This window comes from Gorilla gorilla, chromosome 5, assembly GCF_029281585.2.
Source record: "Gorilla gorilla gorilla isolate KB3781 chromosome 5, NHGRI_mGorGor1-v2.1_pri, whole genome shotgun sequence".
Classification (NCBI taxonomy): Eukaryota; Metazoa; Chordata; class Mammalia; order Primates; family Hominidae; genus Gorilla; species Gorilla gorilla.
Genome location: NC_073229.2, coordinates 87,016,607 through 87,036,617, shown reverse-complemented (window position 1 = coordinate 87,036,617; position 20,011 = coordinate 87,016,607). Strand labels below are relative to the sequence as shown.

Genomic DNA, 20,011 nt, shown 5'->3' with positions numbered 1-20,011 from the left:
CTCTTGACATGGCAAACTATTTAACAAATGACAAAAATTTCCACCACAGAACAAAATGCAATCATAATCATCATAAATTTTTTATTAAAAAATAGGGAAATAGGAAGCAATATAATAGGCAGAAAAAATATTCCATACACTGTCAGCCAGAGATGTGATATTGCATCCATTTTTTAATCATGTTCCTGGAGGTGGAGAGAGCTATAGGCTGAAAAGTTTCTTTTAGCTGTGTTTTTCTAGCTTGAGTGTTATTTTAGGTATTGTCCATATGACACTAAACTGGACAACAGATTCTTATTTTGAAAGTAATATCATATAGATATCTATGTTCCCATGAACCAGTTTTAAGCACGAAGGTGATGTGCTATGTATTGAGAAATATTGGACTCATTTTGGCCGGAATTGAGGTTTCTCAATACCTGTCCCTTAACACTTAAATGACCATGTGTCATTTTCAATCTGGAGGGCTCCACTGCCAAACATTCAGTATTAGACTTCTCGCTGAGACAGCAGTGCTTGAGTCTGGATGCTAAACTTGTGATTTTTTTCTTTCCCATCAACCACACATCTTTCTAATCAACAGTTTCTGTCTTGGTTTCTACCATAGACTAACATGAAACAACATACTCCCTTGGAAAAACAGTATTAATTGGCTTTATGTCCCCCAGGATACTTCTAAGTGGATTTTATTTATTGGAAGAATAATTCACAAGGGAATAGCTTAAGAATAAGTCTGGAAGAACTAGGTTTCCCCATATCCCTCTGGCTTTCCCAAATATCACTATTTCTAGTCTCCCCACTTGTCAGCTATCTAGAAGCATTGACCAGAGGCAAAATAACCTTTATTAGAAAAGTGATATAATTCCCTCTCTCTTTTTTTGCTTTCAAATGGCCTCGTTAAGTTGAAGCCTGTTGTATTCTTGTACACTGCTTCGCTCACAAAAGGTAGCAGACAAAATTCAATCACCATTTTTCTACTAAGTTTTCCAAATGTAATTCTTTTTAAGAAATGATGTGTAAGAATGACATGAATAAATCTATGAGGCTACAAAAGAAAATAAAATAGAAACTGAAGGAATGGTGAGAATATATTCCTGGATGTGGAGATTTAATATTATAAAAGCATCTATTGTCACCATAGTAGTTTATAAATTCAACACAGAAAACCTTGTAAATAACTTGTCAGGCTGACTCTGAAATTTAGCCGAGAGAAATTATTAAGAATATTTTTAAAAGTGAAAAAGAAGAATGGTGGAGAAATGATCATAACAAATATTTGTATAAATATGTATAAACATGTCTATCAAGTACAAAAATACAGTAGTTAAAACAATTGGTATCAGCTGAAGGCACGGCAAAGATAAAACAGACAATTGAAAAACAAAACCAACCTGAGCATATATGATATTTAATATATTACAAGTTTGTCATTTTGAAGATATAGAACATTCTGTTTAACAAACTATATTAGGACAATTGTCTACACACATGGACTAAATAAAATTTGAGTTCCATATTACATATAAATAATATAATTCTAGATGCTCTAAAGACTTAAAAATAAAACATCATTAACATAGTGTAAATAAGAGAGGAAAAGATTAAACCACCGAGCAGTCATTGGTTTGAATCTCTTGCAGAGGAAAGACAGAGGAAACTTATCTTTCTAGCTCAGGATCTGGCAACTCTCAGGGCCTTAACCCAAGCAGTTTCACATTTTGTGGTGTGTGTCTTGCAATATTGCTCAGGCTTTTTCACCACTGAAAAAGAGAATGGAAATGGTATTAAGAATAACAGACTCCAGGGACACAAATGTTGGAAATCTCTCTTTTTCTGTCTCTAACTCTGCCTATCCCTTTTTGTCAACATCATTTTCCACTACTATGGGTGCTTTTCTCTTTATTACAGGGACCATAAAAATATGCAAGATCCATATACCATAGTGATCCTAGATGATGAAGGATTATTTTTCTATGTTTTGGTATATAAAATGCTAGGGAAGGACTCAGATTAGCCTACTTCTGTTCCATTGTTCATATTTAACTTATAATCGAGACTAGGTATATGGGATGTGTATCACTTAACTGTAAACCAAATAATGCTGCATAAAGAACCAACCATAACATCTCAATACACCAGCATTTATTGAGCTCACAAGTCCAAAGGAGAGCTCATCTGGTCTAGTCAGCTCAGCTCTGCTCCACACATCTGTCATCCTCCTTCTAGCTTAGACGTGCTCTTCTCATGGTGATGGCAGAGTCACAAGATGGCAAGAAGAAACATGCAAGGCTTCTTTGGGTCTAGGATTCTATCTAGCACACTGTCTATTCTACTTCATTTTATTCATCAAAGCAATTCACATGACTAAATCCAAAGTTAAGTGAAATGTTAGTAAATGTACTGCACTTCTTTAAGATCCTTCTTGTAAAGGAACTAAAGGATCACATAGCAAAGAGTATGAATCCAGAAAGAGTAAAGAATTGCAGCCAGTAATGGAACTGAATCCAAGAAACAGTGAATAGTTCCACTGACATTTATGCTTACTCCCATGGTCTTAAAACAAGAGCCTGTTGTCAGAAGACAGAAAATGGGGGAGTTTGATAGAGCTAATGCTAACTTGACCACATACAAAATCACATATGTAAACTAGTTTTACAGACAGGTTTAATGGCATAAATATGAAATCCTTTAAAGAAGAGAGATACTTTCATTGTTAAAGTGTATAGATGTCCACAAGTCCTTCATTCTCAGTAACCTCTTCTTTCTTCTAGACCTTAGTGTACTCTGCATATTAGAAATGAGTAAACAGAAAACCCATACCTTGCTGTTATCAGGGGGAATATTGAGCAGTATTACAGAGAAAGTGCGACAGAGTTCATATTTCTATTCAACTAACTGAAACTGGAAGTTACTTTTTCTCCAAGTAGCATAAACTCTTCTGCTGCTACAGGGATTGCAGAGAATACACATGAACAAAAGATAGAATCTGTGGAAAGCTATATTATCATAAAAGTGAAAAACAATGGGTTGTTCACCAATTATTATTAGTTTTAGACTTTTTACTGGATAGAAGCTCTAACAATACGTAGCATTGTTAGTAGAATAAATTTTAATAAACTGTGACCTGTTTCTATGTGTCACAAATTATAGATAATTTTAATAAAATGTGTAAAGCAATATAGAGATAATATTATTTTAAAATATTAATGCAGGCCTAATACAAGGAAATGATCTCCACTACAGAACTATAAAGGGACAAAAATGTATCAACATACCATATGAAAAATACAGAAAAATAAGTGTCATATGTCCTTAATGAAAATTAATATCACTTTATAAGTTTTTAAAGTTATTACTAGCTTTAAACACATAGTTTCTTTTTTTTTACATTTCAAAATATTCAAGTTAAGGAGGAGTTCTTTCATTTATTGTTATTAATAGATGTCTGGCCTGTTAGAAACAAAATACTGGTTAACAGTACAGACTTTTCATTCAGACACCTTGGTGTATTAACCTAGTACTCAACTACATGCTGTCTGTGTGTTGGAGCTCTAAAAGGAATAATCTTCCCCTGTGACCAGTGTTTGCAGGAGGTCAGGAGGTTAGACACATAATTACTGGGGTTATGTGGAGGTGGATAACAGGGTGGATGATGAATGGGCAATTAAAATATATTATCCAACTTACATTAAACACTATCAACCCATTACTTTCTGTTAAATTCCTCTATTTTAGGTCCTTCATGCCACTTACTAATATTACTATTTACTTATTCTATTTATTTTTAATACCTACTAATTATAAGCCTTATGATGAGGGGAAATATAAGCTATGTTTCCTGCTATATCCCCAGAGTACAGAATAGTGTAGGATCATAGTACACAATCAATGTACATTTGTTAAATCAATTTGTTGTCTACTATTCAATCAGATAATGAACAAAGAAACTTAGAAGAGAACAGGAAATTTGGAACCTTGTTATCTTACATTCTAATTATGTCTGTGTGTGTGTGTGTGTGTGAATGTGTGTGTGTAAATTTATACATGCTAATATGTCTGTATGAATTAAAGTCCCACTATTCTCTCTTTTTAACATTTCTTTTGTGGATATCATGTAAACTTGGCCTATGTCAATAACTAATCATGACCTGCAAACATTACTGTTGACTCAAAAATGATTCAATTCTCGCAGGAAGTAATTTACACATTAAGAGAACTGACTATCTTAGGAAGTCATTTTTACAATTAATGTAAAACTCTCCTTGATCATACAGATCGATGAGCCCAATTTGCCTCCATCTCTAGGCTTTACCACGTGTATTATTGCCTTTGCTGCATTGATTGAAGAGGAAAGAGTTAATGTAGCTCCAAAAATGCACTATACATTCTGATCCAAGATATTAACGATGTTTTAGATTCCACCAGGGAAAACACTAAAACATAAATAGAAATGAATTATGGTGTTATTTAATTAACTGGGAAGTTCAATGTGCACTAGAGACAGTTTATTACAATAAATAGAGCATCCTATCCTTGCAGTGCATTGTAATGAATATAAATCAAGGATTTTTTTTTCCTCAAAGAAAAGCATTCACCAATTTCCTATAAACTGTACCTAAGGGCCTCATTAAATTAATACTTCACTAGAATGCTTCATTATTTTGCAGACATTATGTTATGGGGCATCTCTGCCACATTCAACATCATTCATCACTGGTTTCTCAGTGAAACACTCCTCTTTTAGCTCACATGAGATCTGTGCTCTCCTTGTTCTCCTCATAACTTTCTATAACTGCTCCTGTTCAGTCTTCTTCATAGCTTCTTCCAATAATTATCTCTTAACTGTTGAGGGTTCCCAGAGTTTTCTTCACGCCACAATTTTCTCTAAGCACAGCATACTGAAAAAGTACTTATCATTTCTCCTAAAATTAATCTCAACTTCAATAATTAACCTTTCATTTGGTGGCATGGTCATTCAGTCTGTTATTCAAGCTAGAATACTTGAGTTCACCTCTATCTTATCCCTCTCCCTTTTTGCCACATCCATTTAATCCAGACTTCTGTTCTCTTTGTCTCTACAATGTATTTCAAGTCTATCTTCTCCATCTCAATCCTACCATGGATCCAACGAACACATTCGTTTATCTCATTTGAATTGCCTCCACAGTCCTCCAGCCAATTTTGCTCCATCCCCACACTGCCTGAGAATTTCAATTCAAATTCATCTTTTGCAGTTGTTTTTGAAATATCTGGAAATAGATGGAGTAAAGATTGTGATATTAAGTAACCCTGTCATATTTGTGCTGAATTTTTGCCTATTCATTGCATATTCTCATGCCAAACTCACAGTATACAAAAACTACCAACATCTGGGATAGTAAATGACATTCAAAATAAATTGCTTTATCACATATCTAGAGAATAACAATCAACAGGATACATAATACAGATAAATAATACATGACTGTTACAATCCTCAGTTCTTCCTATGAAACTGATTCTTTTTAAATTGTCCTAAAGAATATTTTTTCATCATGCCACTCACTTACTCAAAAAATTTTAATTATTGTTCATTGCTTTTAATGTCATGTGTAAACTAGTTAATTATTTAAAGCATTGTTATTTTATCTCACTGTATCTTTTAAATTGTGGCCTCTACTTCTTGTAGCCTCAAACTCTGATTTAATCAATTTTTTAAAAAATTTTCAAAATATTGTGCTCAATTTTGACTTTGCACTTCTCTTTTAATAACATTTGTTTGTCACCACCATTCAACTTCATCGTCCAAACCTATAAATCTTTCAAGGCCTAATTGAAGTCCAACCACTTTCCCTGAAGTCATTCCAGAACTATTTAGTTCCTCGAGTTATTGCCATTCTCAGAGAATTATTGCCTGAAATTTTAATTTGTTAATTAATTGTATATGGTGCAATCTTTTTAACTCTTTAATATTTTTAATTTTAATATTTTATTTATACTCGATGTTACTACATTTTGTTTCTGAGAGCAAATACTCTGTTTCATAACTATTTAAAACTTATTGGATGTTTTCCATGATCTACAATGGCCTTGAATTTTATTTTAAAGATAAGGATTTACTCATCATATTATTATACTAATGTACTTGTCTCCTCAGATTTTATTTTTGTCCAGTAATACAACAGAGTTTAAAAATATTTATAGATCATGTAAAAAGTGCTTAAATAGAAATTATGAAAATAAAGTTGTACAGCTTCTCTACATCTTGTGTTTATTTTTAAAAATGTAACTTTTTTGAGGTGGAATACATTATATCAAAATGATTTTACACAATCATGCTAATTTTTAATTTTTATTTTCTTTTATCTCAGTAAATAATTTGAAAATGATTATGAAACACCATTAAGTTTACCCACCACTGTTGAAATAGTATAAAGTGTACAAACTTGCTACATAAACACAACTTGAAACTTTTATTCTAGAGGCAGGCACAGTCAACTGATCTGCATATAACAATACAACCAGCAAATGAAATAGACAAAATGGAGTATCACAAATCAATTTTTCAAGCTTCTACCAAAATAGCTGAAATGGCCTCCTCATAAATTAATTAAGAACTAAGGTAAGATGCTCAATAGAATGTAAAACCTTAGATATAATTTTAATTTTCAGAGGTTCAGAATGCACAGAAACTTTTTTCTTCATTTTTAATAGTCTCGGGTAGTTGGAGAATTGCAGAATGAAAACAGTAGGCAAACAGTAGTAGAAATATTCTTTTCCATTTTTATGGTTGTAATGAGTTATAATATAGGCTTTTTTGAGCTTTTAAATGTCCCCGTAGGATCCTGGCCACTTTCATTTGGAATACAATAGAATGCTTGCACTTGAGCTACATATCTTTTGAAATTAGCAGAATACAAAGCAGCCCTAATATTCAGACTGTCCTGTCAGTAATTTCTATTGAGATTATTGTCTAAGTACATTTAGGAATCTGGCTGACAAGAGGCATTTAATGAAACTTTTTATGACACACCATTCTTTTTTGTTAAATGAACACAAAGAGATCTAGACATAGCACTGTTATAGAGAGTAATTTATAAATTTTTCAATTATTAAAATGCTTTTTTCTAAATGGGTTTCAGAACTATCAAACATTTTACCTTCAAAACTACAAACATTATAAGTAAAGAAGTACCATTTTTCTTACATTGGCAGGTCACTAATAATTTTTGAACCTAAATTTTGAGCATTCTTAGAGTCTTTTAAAGTCAAGAAAATTGTTGAAATGACTATGTTGTAAAAATTATATAAATACACTCTAAAAAGCAATCCAAATATTCGGATACAAGGTGGCATATGTTACAGGGAAATACATATAATAAAATAACAATAAAACTGAGTGGAGACTAAAAGCAGAGGTATTTGAATTAAAATATAATTCATTTCCTAAAATATAGGTTATTTGTTGATAATCTGATACTGATAATTCTATAGAATTAAATTCATAGATTAGAAATTTGTACCAATTAAAGATGATGTTTTCTAATGTATTAGGAACCAACCTGATAATTTCTTGCTTGTAACATTATTACTCTCCATGAAGATAAGATCACCAGTAGTGAGAGTTAGGAGTCATTTCAGATAACTAGAACTTAACCACTCTTTATTGCAATTCAATTTGACTTGAGAAAGGCAAATTATAACTAGAGTTTCTTATATCAACATATATAATGTATCAAACTTTGAATAAAAATATAATTATCAAAGCAAATATAATGAAATCACAGGAAAGAATAACAGCATATATTTCTGAATCAATTTTGTGTCCTAGGTCCCTTTGAAAAATTAATGAAAGATATGGACCCTCTATTTAGAAAAAGTAGATATTCACTTAAAAATATAAGTTACAAAAGTTTAATCAATCCCATAATACCTGGCCATGGACTCAAAGAGGTCCATGAAGACCAAAGTTATTTTTCTGTGTTAATCTAATGCAAGTTTGAAACACTAGATAGAATGCAGCAGTTTGATGTAAAATAAAAACAAAAATTATAAACATACTGCTTTAAATCATTTGAATATGAGTTGAAAAGGGGAAAATAAAGAAGAAGGGAACGAAAAATTAAAGAGAAAGGAAAAGGAGATTAAGGCATTCCCACTTCTCTGATAAAAATTCAACCTCTAACATCACTTCTTAAAGCAGGCGTCCCCAATCCCTGAGCCATGGACCACCAGTACTGGTCCCTAGCTTGTTAGGAACTCACATGCATACCAGAAGATGAGTGGCCAGTGAGCCAGTATTACTGCCTGAGCTCCACCTTCTGTCAGATCAGCAGCAGCGATCACAATAGGAATGAAAACTCTATTGTGAACTGCCCGTGTGAAGGATCTAGGTTGCACACTTCTTGTGAGAATCTAACTAATGCCCGATGATCTGAAGCGGAACAGTTTCATTCCAAAACTATCCCTTCATTCTCATTCGTGGAAAAACTGTCTTCTATGAAATCAGTCCCAGTCCAAAAGGCTAGGCACCGCTGTCCTAAAGTATAATTATAATAAAGAGAGACAGGCACAGTACACACAGTTGTGCCAACTGATCAAACGATATGTGAAAATTATAATTCATTATAGAGGTTTTGCTTTGATCCCTTTAGTCATGCATACACTTGAATGGCGTGTGCATCTAAAAAAGTTGTGATTGAAGACAAAAAAAAAAAAGAGTCCCTTTTCCTGGCCTAATTTTTTTTAATTGAGTTTACATTTAGAGTAGTTTTAAGTTCAGATCAAAAGTGAACAGAAAGTTAGTACAGAGTTTCCACATCTCCCTTCCTATCTTCCCTGCTCCACAACCCACAGAGACAGCTTTCCCATTTGACATCTTGCACCAGTACGGATATTTGTTACAAAAAATTAACCAACCCTGACACATCATTATCACCCAAAAGTCCATAGTTTACCTGATGGATCCTTCTTTGTGTTGTACATTCTTTGGGTCTTGACAAATGTATAATGACATATATGCTCCACATTAGTATCATGTAAAACAGTTTCACTGCCCTGAAAATCCTCTGTGCTCCATCTATGCATCCCTCCTTATCCTGCAAATCCCTGTAAATTATTGATTTTTTTTTTACTGCCTTCATGGTTGTACCTTTTTAAGAATGTCATGTAGTTGAAATTATGCAGTAGGTAGCCTTTTCAGATTGGCTTTTAAGGTTCCTTCATTTCTTCTTGCAGTATCATAGTTTAACTCCTTTTAGTGCTATAATATTCCATTGTCTGGATGTACTACAATTTATTTGTCCATTTACCTACTGAAGGATATCTTGGTTGCTTCTAAGTTTTGGTAACTCTAAATAAAGCTATTATAAACATTTGTGTGCAGGTTTTTGTGTTGACAGAAGTTTCAAGAGTGTGATTGCTGGATCACATGGTAAGAGCATGTTAAGTTTTGTAAGAAAATGCCAACCTCTCTTTTAAAGTGACTATACATTTTGCATTTCCACCAACAATATAAGAGAGTTCCTGTTGCTCCACATCCTTACTAGCATTTGGTGTTGTCAGTGTTTTGGATTTTAGCCATTCTAACAGGTTTGTACTAGTATCTTATTGTTGTTTGAATTTGAAATTATCTAAATACATATGTTGTTTACATGCCCTTATGTTGAAAAATATGAGAAATAAATTGTATCTGCTTCACTTATTTTTCTGGGAAATCTTTCTGACACAGTGAGATGAATGATAAAAGTTCTTCAATTATGTCCTCTCATTATTTTTGATTTGTAACTAAACAATATTTGAATTGCCTTAATAAGATTCTTGAGATAGTAAATCACTGCAATCTCCTGATGTGACCCCTGTGGAAAATTTAAAAATTTTCAAATTATGTCATGTATTTGTAGGTTCAGATGTGGGCTCTATTTTTCAGATAATATATTCCCCATATCATTAGGTGCATCCAAAGTTGACCAGAGGAGAATACGATTTCCATAGATGAAACAATAATGTTGACAGTCTTTCAGTAATTGTCATCAGATTGAAGCAATTAATAAGTGTGCAGTGTTAAATTAATTACATTTATTTTTCACAGGTGACTTTTAAAAAGTTTGGGTTTTTTTTTTGTTTTTCTTTTGGGGGGAGAGGCTTAAAAAACAAACTTTATTCCTAATTATTTTTAAAAAATGTTAATTCAGAAACATTTAACAGATTTCATTTAAACTCATATGGTCATAAAAGTCAAACTATCAAACAAAAATAGCATTGTGCACTTAACCACTTTTAATGATGAACCTTTAAGAGGAAACATGTAGAGACTCCCACGCAATTTGGGAGCCATTAGGCAACATATATTTAATATTAAGCAAAGACAGCATTAAAAACTAAAAATCCTCAAATTTCAAGAGAATGCCTGATCAAGTCTTTGATATGCATTTGCACATGAGAAAAGAAATATTTTAATTTAAAAGAAACCAAGTCTGAGTGCTTACCCTTTCTTCAAATATAATCTCCTGTCCACCCTTCATTTTATGACTGCATACTCCTCACTCTACTTCATCTACACTGAACCAGTGTTAGTTCAACATGATTGGCTTCACTCAAAGCCCTCTAGATCCCATTTCATATATCCCATCGACCACCATTATCCCCTTACATGTTTGCACAACCTTATACTGAGTATTACATTGTAACAGAGCTTGGGAATTTCAGTTATCCAAAGGTAATTACATATACACACGATTCTGTTTTATTGCACAGTTCACAATATAGCCGGTGATTATACCGCCAACCATGTTAAGATGAATATCGACTATGCAGACAAAACCATCGATTTTGTCCCCAACCACAAATGAAACAAGAAAGACACACATATTCGCCACCATATAAAGGTTGTGTTTACTCTGTGGTGCAGTCATGAAGGCTCATATCACTCTCAGTGTGTTAAATACAGAATTCATAACATTTCTGGTGGCATCACACATGAAGTATAGGACACAAGACCATAAATGTCCTGCACTCATGAGCCACTTGTGCCACATACGTAACAGAAAGGCCACTTTTAAAGCTATTCAGATATTCAATCATGTTTGCCCTTTTAATTTTTTTTTCTTTTTTTGAGACAGAGTATTGTTCTGTAGCCTAGGCTGCAGTGCAGTGGTGAGATCTTGGCTCACTGCAACCTCTTCCTCCCGGGTTCGAGCGATTCTCCTGCCTCAGCCTCCCAAGTAGCTGGGATCACAGGCATTGGCCACCATGCCTGGCTAATTTTTTGTATTTTTAGTAGAGATGGGGTTTCACCATGTTGGCCAGGCTGGTCTCGAACTCCTGACCTAAAGTGATCCACCCACCTTGGCCTCCCAAAGTGCTGGGATTACAGGCATGAGCCACCGTGCTGGCCTGCCTTTTCAAAATTATTACCACACTAGTTCACATTGAAGGTAAAAACAACAGTTCGAATCTCTTACTAACAACACATTTTGACTTCAAGCACAGACAAAGCTGTTGGTTACAAGTTCTGTTGAATTTTTTTGTCAAATTTAAAAAGTCTATAGGACAACACAAAACCATCCCTGGTAATGTATTTGCAGTTTGGTCTTCAAAAGCTGTAAAGAGTGACACAGAAATAAAAAAAAAATACTGAGTTAAAAACCATTAAAAGTATTTATTAATAATTGTTTTTAAACATCACTTATTTGAGACAGCAGAAACCAAAGAGTTTTCCTTAGAATTCTCACTTAGCTTGTATTTCACAAAAGTGAAATCTGCTTTAGAATTCAGATTTTTACCATCTGTATGGAGTGTAAAGACAAAAGGAAGCCCAACAAAACCAAAGGCCCAATGGTGTCTATTCCCAGGGCCAAGGTATTAGCCCAGGCTAACCCAACTGCCCTGTGCTGAGTAGCTGGATACGCTTGTCAGTGCTCAGAGTCATGCACATGAATTAGTGGGTCAGGCACCAAGGTGCCTTTATTCATTTATTTCTCAAATTCAACTCCTTTCAAATCCCGACTCTGTTTAATAGGTCAAAGGATGCTATTCATCTTTATTTGGTGCCAAATTATTATCTTTTAATCCTTACATCTACACCTTGAATGTAAACTGCAATATCCAGCACAATATCGTCAGACAGAGGTGCTGTATGGTTACTTAGCTTCATTACTGCCTGGCTAATGCTTAATATGCTTCATCCTTTACAGCTGAAAGAAGGATGTTCACTGTATTTAACCAGCCATACTGCATTTAGATGTAAACAGCTTTTATGGGCTATTTGCCCAGAAACTTTCAGTAAACTACCAAGTTGAGGCCCTGATTTTATTTTGGTCAGTATGTGCAAATATTCACATGCAGTTACCCAGAAAGAAGAAAAACTGGTTAACAAGAAACCTACCACCATGCCAGATGCTGGAAATAAATCTTTACAGAAAGGGTTTTAAGATTCATAATCCACTTTTTCAGTCTGTCTCTTATATTTCATTAGTCAATTGGAAGTGCCATATGAATCATTTTGCTTTATCTGGAAAAAATATTTTCACATTTTCCAATTCCTTTGACAAAGAAGTTTTCGTCTATCAAGGGATGAGAATGCTATTTGGCTATTGCCTACTTTTAGAATTCAAACTAACTCTTCAAATGTCTTCATTTAGAGCATATTCTCTCAAACTATCTTATTGTTTTACTAACACAACGGTAAAATTGGGTTTCCAAAATGTCAAAACCCTAATGGAGTCTCTATTTCCAAAAGTGAAATAAAAGACAGCTAACACTGTGAAGTGAAAACTATCCTGAGCCTTTTTCCCACTCTGAAACATTTAGAAACTAGGGAGAAAAAAGTGGGATTGCATTAACAGACTTCCAAAGCAAAATGTTATGGAAGTGTTTATCTTTTAAAAGGAGAGTTTTAAGAGAATCGGATGCTTGAATATGACCAACTCCTACTCAAGGGGAAAAATAACCACAGACCTTTGCTGAGATGGCCCCAATAATTCAAAGAAACCAAGCTAACTAGAATTTGATCTATACACAATTAGTATGAAAATTTCTTAACAGAATAGAACACCTATAACAACATTTAAGTCCCTTCATCTTTTGACAATGAAATAAGTGAAATCAACATAAGGATATTTTGGAAGCGTTGAAGGTCACAGTCAGAATCAAACAGAAAACTTTCAAACCTAGAAAGCAAAATGGGAACTTTCATAACTCCTTGATCTACCATATCTAAACAGAAATAGTATCATGACTATCCAATAGGTACTTAGTTTCAAAACGAATACAAGCAATTTATCATGAAACGCCTACACCTAATAAGCTGTTTTTCTTCTTTGTTCTGCCCCATTGTCATATGCTTGAGCTTAATGAAGACTATCCTCTGCAGCTGCTCCTGAAGGCAGAGACACAAGCCACAAGCAATGGAGTAACAAAGGAAGCCTGAGGAGCCCCTGGCCCCCGAGGACCTTCTCTCTGGCCGTTCACAGCCACTTATGTTTCAATGCAGAAGATTTCAAGACTGGTTTGAGAAAAATAATCCTATTTTGGGGATTAGGTTCCCTGTCAAAGGCCATCAGATGGACAGCTATTTATCAGGCAATTAGCCTAAGGCTCTTAGGTAATGATAAAAAAAAAAACAAAAAAACAAAAAACAGAAAACAAAACAAAAAAATCCCTTATATTTTCCTATTGGAATCTTTTATTCTGTTTTATTGAGGCTTAAGCAAAACAGCTTTGCCCATAACTCACTGTGGCCTGGAGTTATGACACCAACTTGTATTTGGCCAACTAAGAAAGAGGCCAAACTGCATTCTTCTTAGAAGGTCTATTCAGTTGATAAATGGCACTAACCTGTTGGTTTTTTTCATATAACCTTTACTCGTAAGTTGCATTGATTATGCTCTAAGAGATAAGGGACTGATGGTAATTCAAATGGGCACCTCTGAAAAGATTTATCAGTTTTCTGTCCCGTTCCAGCCAGATTTTTTGGAAAACCTTGGGGAAAGACTGAAATTCCCCACCAATCTGAGACTGTATGCGAGTTTTTACATTAATTGGAAAAAAACAAGAATCCCAACATGGCACCCAGTGGACCTCCACAGATAAAATTATTGACCAAATGAGCACTGTGAGTCGTTTCTGTAGGCAGATGCTCCTTAATGGGACCTCAAAGGCCGCAAAACAAGACATTACTGAGTCCATTCTGGAAAAGAATGGGCACCAAGCCTCGATAACACTCTCCAATTCCATGACATTTCAGTGCCCTGAAGGCCTGATAAGTGTTGGTAAATCTGTCATGATGCTTGTGGTCTTGAATCAACGTCTGAACTATTTCCGGTGGAGTGAAAATTGCTTCTGTTGTCCCTGCAAGCACTGCCGCCATGCAACAGGTTGCAAACTCTGGAGCACTGACATGCTTGTGGAGAAGGCAGGATAAATCCTCATAGAGACCGAACATAAGTGCAAGTGTAGCTGTCTTCTGCATCAATGGGGGAAGGATTCCAGGATACAAGTTTCGAAATCCATCCCTTCTCAACTAAAATATTGCATCCCGGGTTTTGATGCCATACAGCTGTTGTCGAAAGAGGACCGTCTGAGTGGGACATGTGATTGCGATGTTGTTGAAGGCTGCACAGCAGCCACACAAGTAATGCTTCATTTCACCAACATTTGTAATACGAGGTGATATATCTTGTTCTGAAGATGTTAGTGTTGGTGGCCTCTTTTCATGAGCTTCTGAATCCATCGTGTTGCTTAAGGTCTTTCGTTTTCATGAAGGACTGACTTTTTTTTTAACCTGTAAGACAATCTGAGCCTGGCGTTTGGCAGGATGATAGCTTTTTGATAATGTTCTCAATTTCCTCCATTGTTATTGTTCTGTTAGTTTCTCTCTTCTGGAGTCAATTTTGATAACTGGGTTTCCGTCCTCCAGGTGCCCATCTCCCCAACCTGTGAAAAGCGGGGAGGGGGTTGGACAAGATCACTAAGTCCTGCTCCGTCTCTGACACTCCACAGTCAGGGGTCCCGAGGTCAGGAGGCCGAAATCAGTCTCCCCGGAGGCAGGGCCCCTTGCGCAGTGCCAGCCCCGCTCTCCCCCGGGCGCAGGCAGAGCCCAGCTCCTCCCCGCCCCTGCGGTTTCTGCGCACCAGGGAGGAGCCTCCCCAGCCCGGGGCGTGACCGAATGATGGCACAGCCTCCTTCGCGGGAAAGGTCGACCAGCAGCCAGATAAACACCCGCGACAGGCGGGAGAGCCGAGGAGGCTCAGAACTGATTCTGCGCGCGCCGCCTGGGTGGGGTCCACAGCGACTGGGCCAGGGCAGCCGGCGCGCGCAGAGGACTGGGGTGGACCCCTAGAGCGGTCGGCTGCCCAGACCGGCCATGTTGTGTTTTTTCTAAACCTTTTGTTGTGAACAAACAAGTTCGTTGTAGGGTGAGGTAAGGTAAATTGCTTTTGCCTTTCTCTCGTTGTGAAGTGGATCTCAAAATGCTGGTGTTTGGTTTTTACTTTGTGTTAAATGCTAGGAGAAACCTTAAACTTTGTTGGCTCGGTGCTTCATTTGCTGCCTAAATTAAACAGGATCTCATTAGGATGGAAAATGTGTGCCCCCTCCTCAAAAAAAAAAAAAAAAAAAAAAAGTTTTGAAGCTCTAACTCCCAGCTTAAATATATTCGAAGATGGAGCCTCTAATTAAGTAATTATGGTGAAATGCGGTCATAATGGTCGGACTCTGTTTCGACAAGATTAGTGTCTTTATAAGAAAAGACACCAGAGAGGTCGCTCACTCTCTTAGTGCGCCAAGGAAAGGCCATGTGAGGTTACATAAAATGGAAGCCACTTACAAGTGAGGAGGCGAGGCCTTGCCAGAAATCGAATAAACAAGCATCTTGATCGTGGACTTCTAGCCTCTACAATTGTGAGAAAATTGATTTCTTGTTGTTTAGGCCATCCAATCTGTGGTATTTTGTTATGACTGCCCAAGAAGACTAATAGGATCAGATGGGCTTAAAATACTATCACAGGATCCTTGGGGTGTCACTGTGCCAGCCGGAAAGCTGTGTGGGCTGCAGCATCTCTGTGTGAGTATTGCTTGCGCCCCTGGGCTCCTTCTGCCCGGCCCACTAGGCCTAGCAGGCTGCGCTCCACTCTTGCTACCGGCCTGGATCCCACGCCTGCTAAGGGAGAGCCAGGCACAGAGCACCAGGGGAGGGCTGTGTGGGTGAGCAAGCACGGGGTGTGGTCACTGCGCACAGCCAGGCATATTTTAGGAAAATCATAAGTTAATTTTAGCCAAATACTATGCTCTTACCATTGAGTGACCATGGAAGCCAAGAATAATACTATTGATAAAAGCCTTGTGGATATCACAGTTAATTGGTATCAGTACACATTATAGAAACTTAATTTATCAGAGGAAATAATAATATATATAAGAAAATAACAAATAAAAAATAAATTAAAGTGTAACAGATTATTAATCTCTGAAATACGGAGACAAAGAGGTTTTCTATGTTACTTCTATAGACAGATAATAAAAAGGATTTCCTCATGGAAGTTTTCTCTTTTGTGTTCTAAATTGAAAAATCATCTTCAGATCAAAATATTCCTGAACTTGGCAGTGCATTTCCAAATTGTTCTTGGTGAAATTGTGTCAGTTAGAGAGATGTATACATGAATTAAAACATGAAGAAAGCTCCGTTTGGCGGAGAGACTAATAAGACTTTAAGAGAACTGCAGTAGGTAAAAATGGTGTTTGTAAAATCAAGTGTCTCCAGAATCTGGTCAAAGACCAACCATCACCAACTGTAGTGCAGAGAAACCTCCAGCACTGAACAGAGCAACCAAGTAAATTCATAGCCATACACATAAAAGAAAGGTGTGACTTACAGGCCATAATTTGGCAATTCCTGATCTAGACAAGTATAAAACAAATAAACAAATACAAGACATAGGAAACTCTTCATTAAGTTTGAAACATTAAGGAAGACAAAGTTTACCTGGTAAGGATTAACACATGATAAGACTTTTTTTATCTTACGAGCACTGGGGCCATCTTAAGGGACAGACTTCTTGGATCTATGCCCACTCTACTCTATAAACTCCCTCTTAAAAAGACTCAAAACAAAAAGTGACGAGGACAAACAGAGAGAAAAGTTAGAGTGTTGCTACTGACATGTTTTTACCAAAGATAATAGTTTTCAATTCATGAGAACATAAGCAAATGATTTATAGAGGAGTGATTCCTCCATTCTCAGGAGATAAACTCAGCCATCAGTTTGAAATAAGAGATCAGTAATATTGTTTCTAAAGGAGTAAATAGTAAATATTTTCAGTTGTGGGGATCATATTGTCTTTGTCCTATCTGACACTGCTGGTGTGGCAGCAAAGACATAGACATAAATGAACAATTATAGTCTGTAAGCTGTAACTGATCTAGACAATAGAAATCATAGCTCAGGCTAAATGTGGGGCATAATTTACTATTGTGGTCAGAGAGGTTCCCATATAGGATACTTATTAGATGACAGGATAATGCACTGTTTCTGAATTGAGGATCTTCAACCATGCCAAGAAGATCTGAAAAGGTTCTTGAAGTGATTTCCAGAATGGATGATTATAGTCTCTTCCACAAACCACCAAAACATCTGTTGGTTAAGCAAATCTTAGTTTATTAAATTTGTGCGGCAACAAAGAACACTACCTGGACACAGTCTCAATAGTGTCTCAAAGACAGGATGTTAGCGAAGGGTATTTATGGGATTTTAAAGTATTAGCTCAAGTGGCTTAAAGTGGGTCTTTAGAGATGGGGAATGTTTTGGAACTGAATAAAGTTTTTACACAATAGGATTGCTAGACAAAGAAGGGTGAAGATTTTGAAGACTAGATGGAACTGTTGTAATAACTGAGCTGTTTCTTTAGGTGTGAAAAATATTGTCTGACAGTTGTTTGCTCAGATGTGAACAAATAGTTTTCTCAGATACTTTTGTTGCAATAATTTCTTTAAGCAAACAGTAAAGTTGTTTATTAGTTCATAATCCTAACTTCTTGGGTGAGGATTTCTTGGAGTAAACATTAAATTTATATAGGCACAGGCGCTTTTATTTTTAAGGCAGACAGAGGCAGGGGCACTTTCCAGAAAAGTTCCAGCTTAGTAACAATATAAATGTTCACGCTACAGTATTTTTATTGCCTGCCTACTTCCACTTCTTGCCAACTAGTCAGTGGACTCTGTAGAACCAGAATATGTATTTTAATTCGTAGATCCTTAATAATGATAACTCTATTAATTTTAAGGATACTTTTACTTAAAAGGAAAAAAAAAAGTAAATATGTTGGAGGCTATAATATGCCACCCAGATCTCTTTTCTCGCGTGAAGGTATCATTGTAGCTACCTACTCAAATTTTGCCAATTAACAAGTCTTAGCTGTAAGCTCTCTTTAGCATTGTCTCAGCTGTAGAAAACTACTTTTCCCAATGTCATGACTCTTTCTGTGGGCAGACCCCTCCAATGACCTAACAACATAGGAGTATGGAAGTCCTCTTCTCAATTTAGGACAACTCTGAAGTGTATCCTAGTTTCGGAAATCCTTGTGGGGTCAGCTGAGCATTTGTTGCAACTGAATAGCACTCACATTTTCTATATTCGTAATCCTCATTCCTTTTCCTCCATTTCAAGAACACTGATTCCAGCAGCCCCTATACATTTCCTGTGTGCATATCTATGTGTCATATTCCATTTCCTTTGTAATTCAACTTGAATGTTGAAGTCAGAAATGATCAAACAAGCAAATTTAAAGTTAAATTTTGGAGTTGAATCACTTGCTGCTTTGACAATGAGAAACTGACATTGCAGGTAGATGAAGTATAGACAGTTCCTGAAAAAAGATAACTATGTAATTTATAAAAGTTACCGGTGGTAAGCTTTATGAACTAGCGGTATGGTTTATTTGTGGAGAAATATTTGCTCTGTTTAGATGAGAAGAATAGTAGAGTTGAAATAATGGCTATAAGGACAATGGAATTGGGTGGCTATAGCTAAGCTGTCTTAATATTCTGAAAAATGGGAATAACTAATTAAAATTAAGTATACTTCTGCTTGTAAATGTAGATAACAGAAAAAGGTCATTTCATTATGTAATTTTAAAAATCAGGTCCACTTTAAATTCAGATTTTATTTTTAAACTCCTTGCATAGCTGAGGATGCAGAACAACAAACTGGCCAAAATCTAAGGATAAAATACTTTTCTTGGGAAACAGTAGATGTGAGTACTTGCTCATCCGGGTTACAAGCCACTGGAAATCAGTAAGAAGAGTTCAAACAGAATATTTGAAAAGTTTTAAAAGCTGAATGTGAAGTGGTGAGCAGTATAAACCTGTGGCCTGGGAGTCACAGAGACTGGGGAAGTTCATACCCTTTTGCAGACATACACTAACTCTACTCACAGATGATATCAGAAAGATCCCTAAAAAGTTTGATTGGAATGCAAGCTGGGGTTGGGTAACAGGAGCTGTATAAAAGTGCAAGAAATTCTACTGAGATCTTTCTTGCATACCTTCACTGTGAAGCAAAAGCCTTAGTAGGTAGGTATAAGGACAAAAAGCATTGTTGTTTTTAAGGCATTGGTAAGGACTAATTGCATCTGTGGGAAGGAAAAAGGGGGAGGGGGGAGCTGTTCTTAGGAGAAGGGCAGGACAGGTACTCTGCCCACAACTACAGTCCTTGGTGGGTGAAGAAAGTAAGCCTACAATCCTGAGACTTGGGAACATAGTCATACCTAAGACAGAAGTTTAATCCAGAGCCACAGAGAATGGACTCCTCCAACTGCCCTCCTCATGACCAATTTAACAAGTTTTGAGTAACAATCAACAGTATATTATTCCTGGAAGAAGGACAGAAGGATCAAGGGAATGCAAAGGTCGTGAGGCAAATATAAAGGGAAGACCTAAATTTTATACTCCAACCGACATTGCTCTAAAAACTCAATCTATACCATAAACCCATGAAGTAGCTATAGGAATTTGAAATCTGTGGTTCACTGAGGGTACT

At 36.1% G+C, this 20,011-nt stretch overlaps 1 protein-coding gene and 1 pseudogene across 17 annotated transcripts in view; one reads left to right on the top strand and one right to left on the bottom strand.

Moving 5' to 3' along the window:
• Positions 1 to 13,839: 13,839 nt before the first annotated feature.
• Positions 13,840 to 15,246, bottom strand: LOC129534466 (mitochondrial nicotinamide adenine dinucleotide transporter SLC25A51-like; annotated as a pseudogene).
• Positions 14,674 to 20,011, top strand: part of LOC101154628 (protein eyes shut homolog) — a 460,684-nt gene continuing 455,346 nt past the window's right edge. For 6 of the 17 annotated variants that reach the window (XM_055391321.2, XM_055391320.2, XM_055391324.2 and 3 more), the window contains exon 1: positions 15,284 to 15,400. The gene's annotated coding sequence lies outside the window, so the exon portion shown is untranslated. Of the gene's footprint in view, positions 15,406 to 15,907; positions 16,043 to 20,011 lie in introns of all 17 variants that reach the window. The other 11 variants (XM_055391337.2, XM_055391328.2, XM_055391330.2 and 8 more) reach the window with 5 other exon arrangements.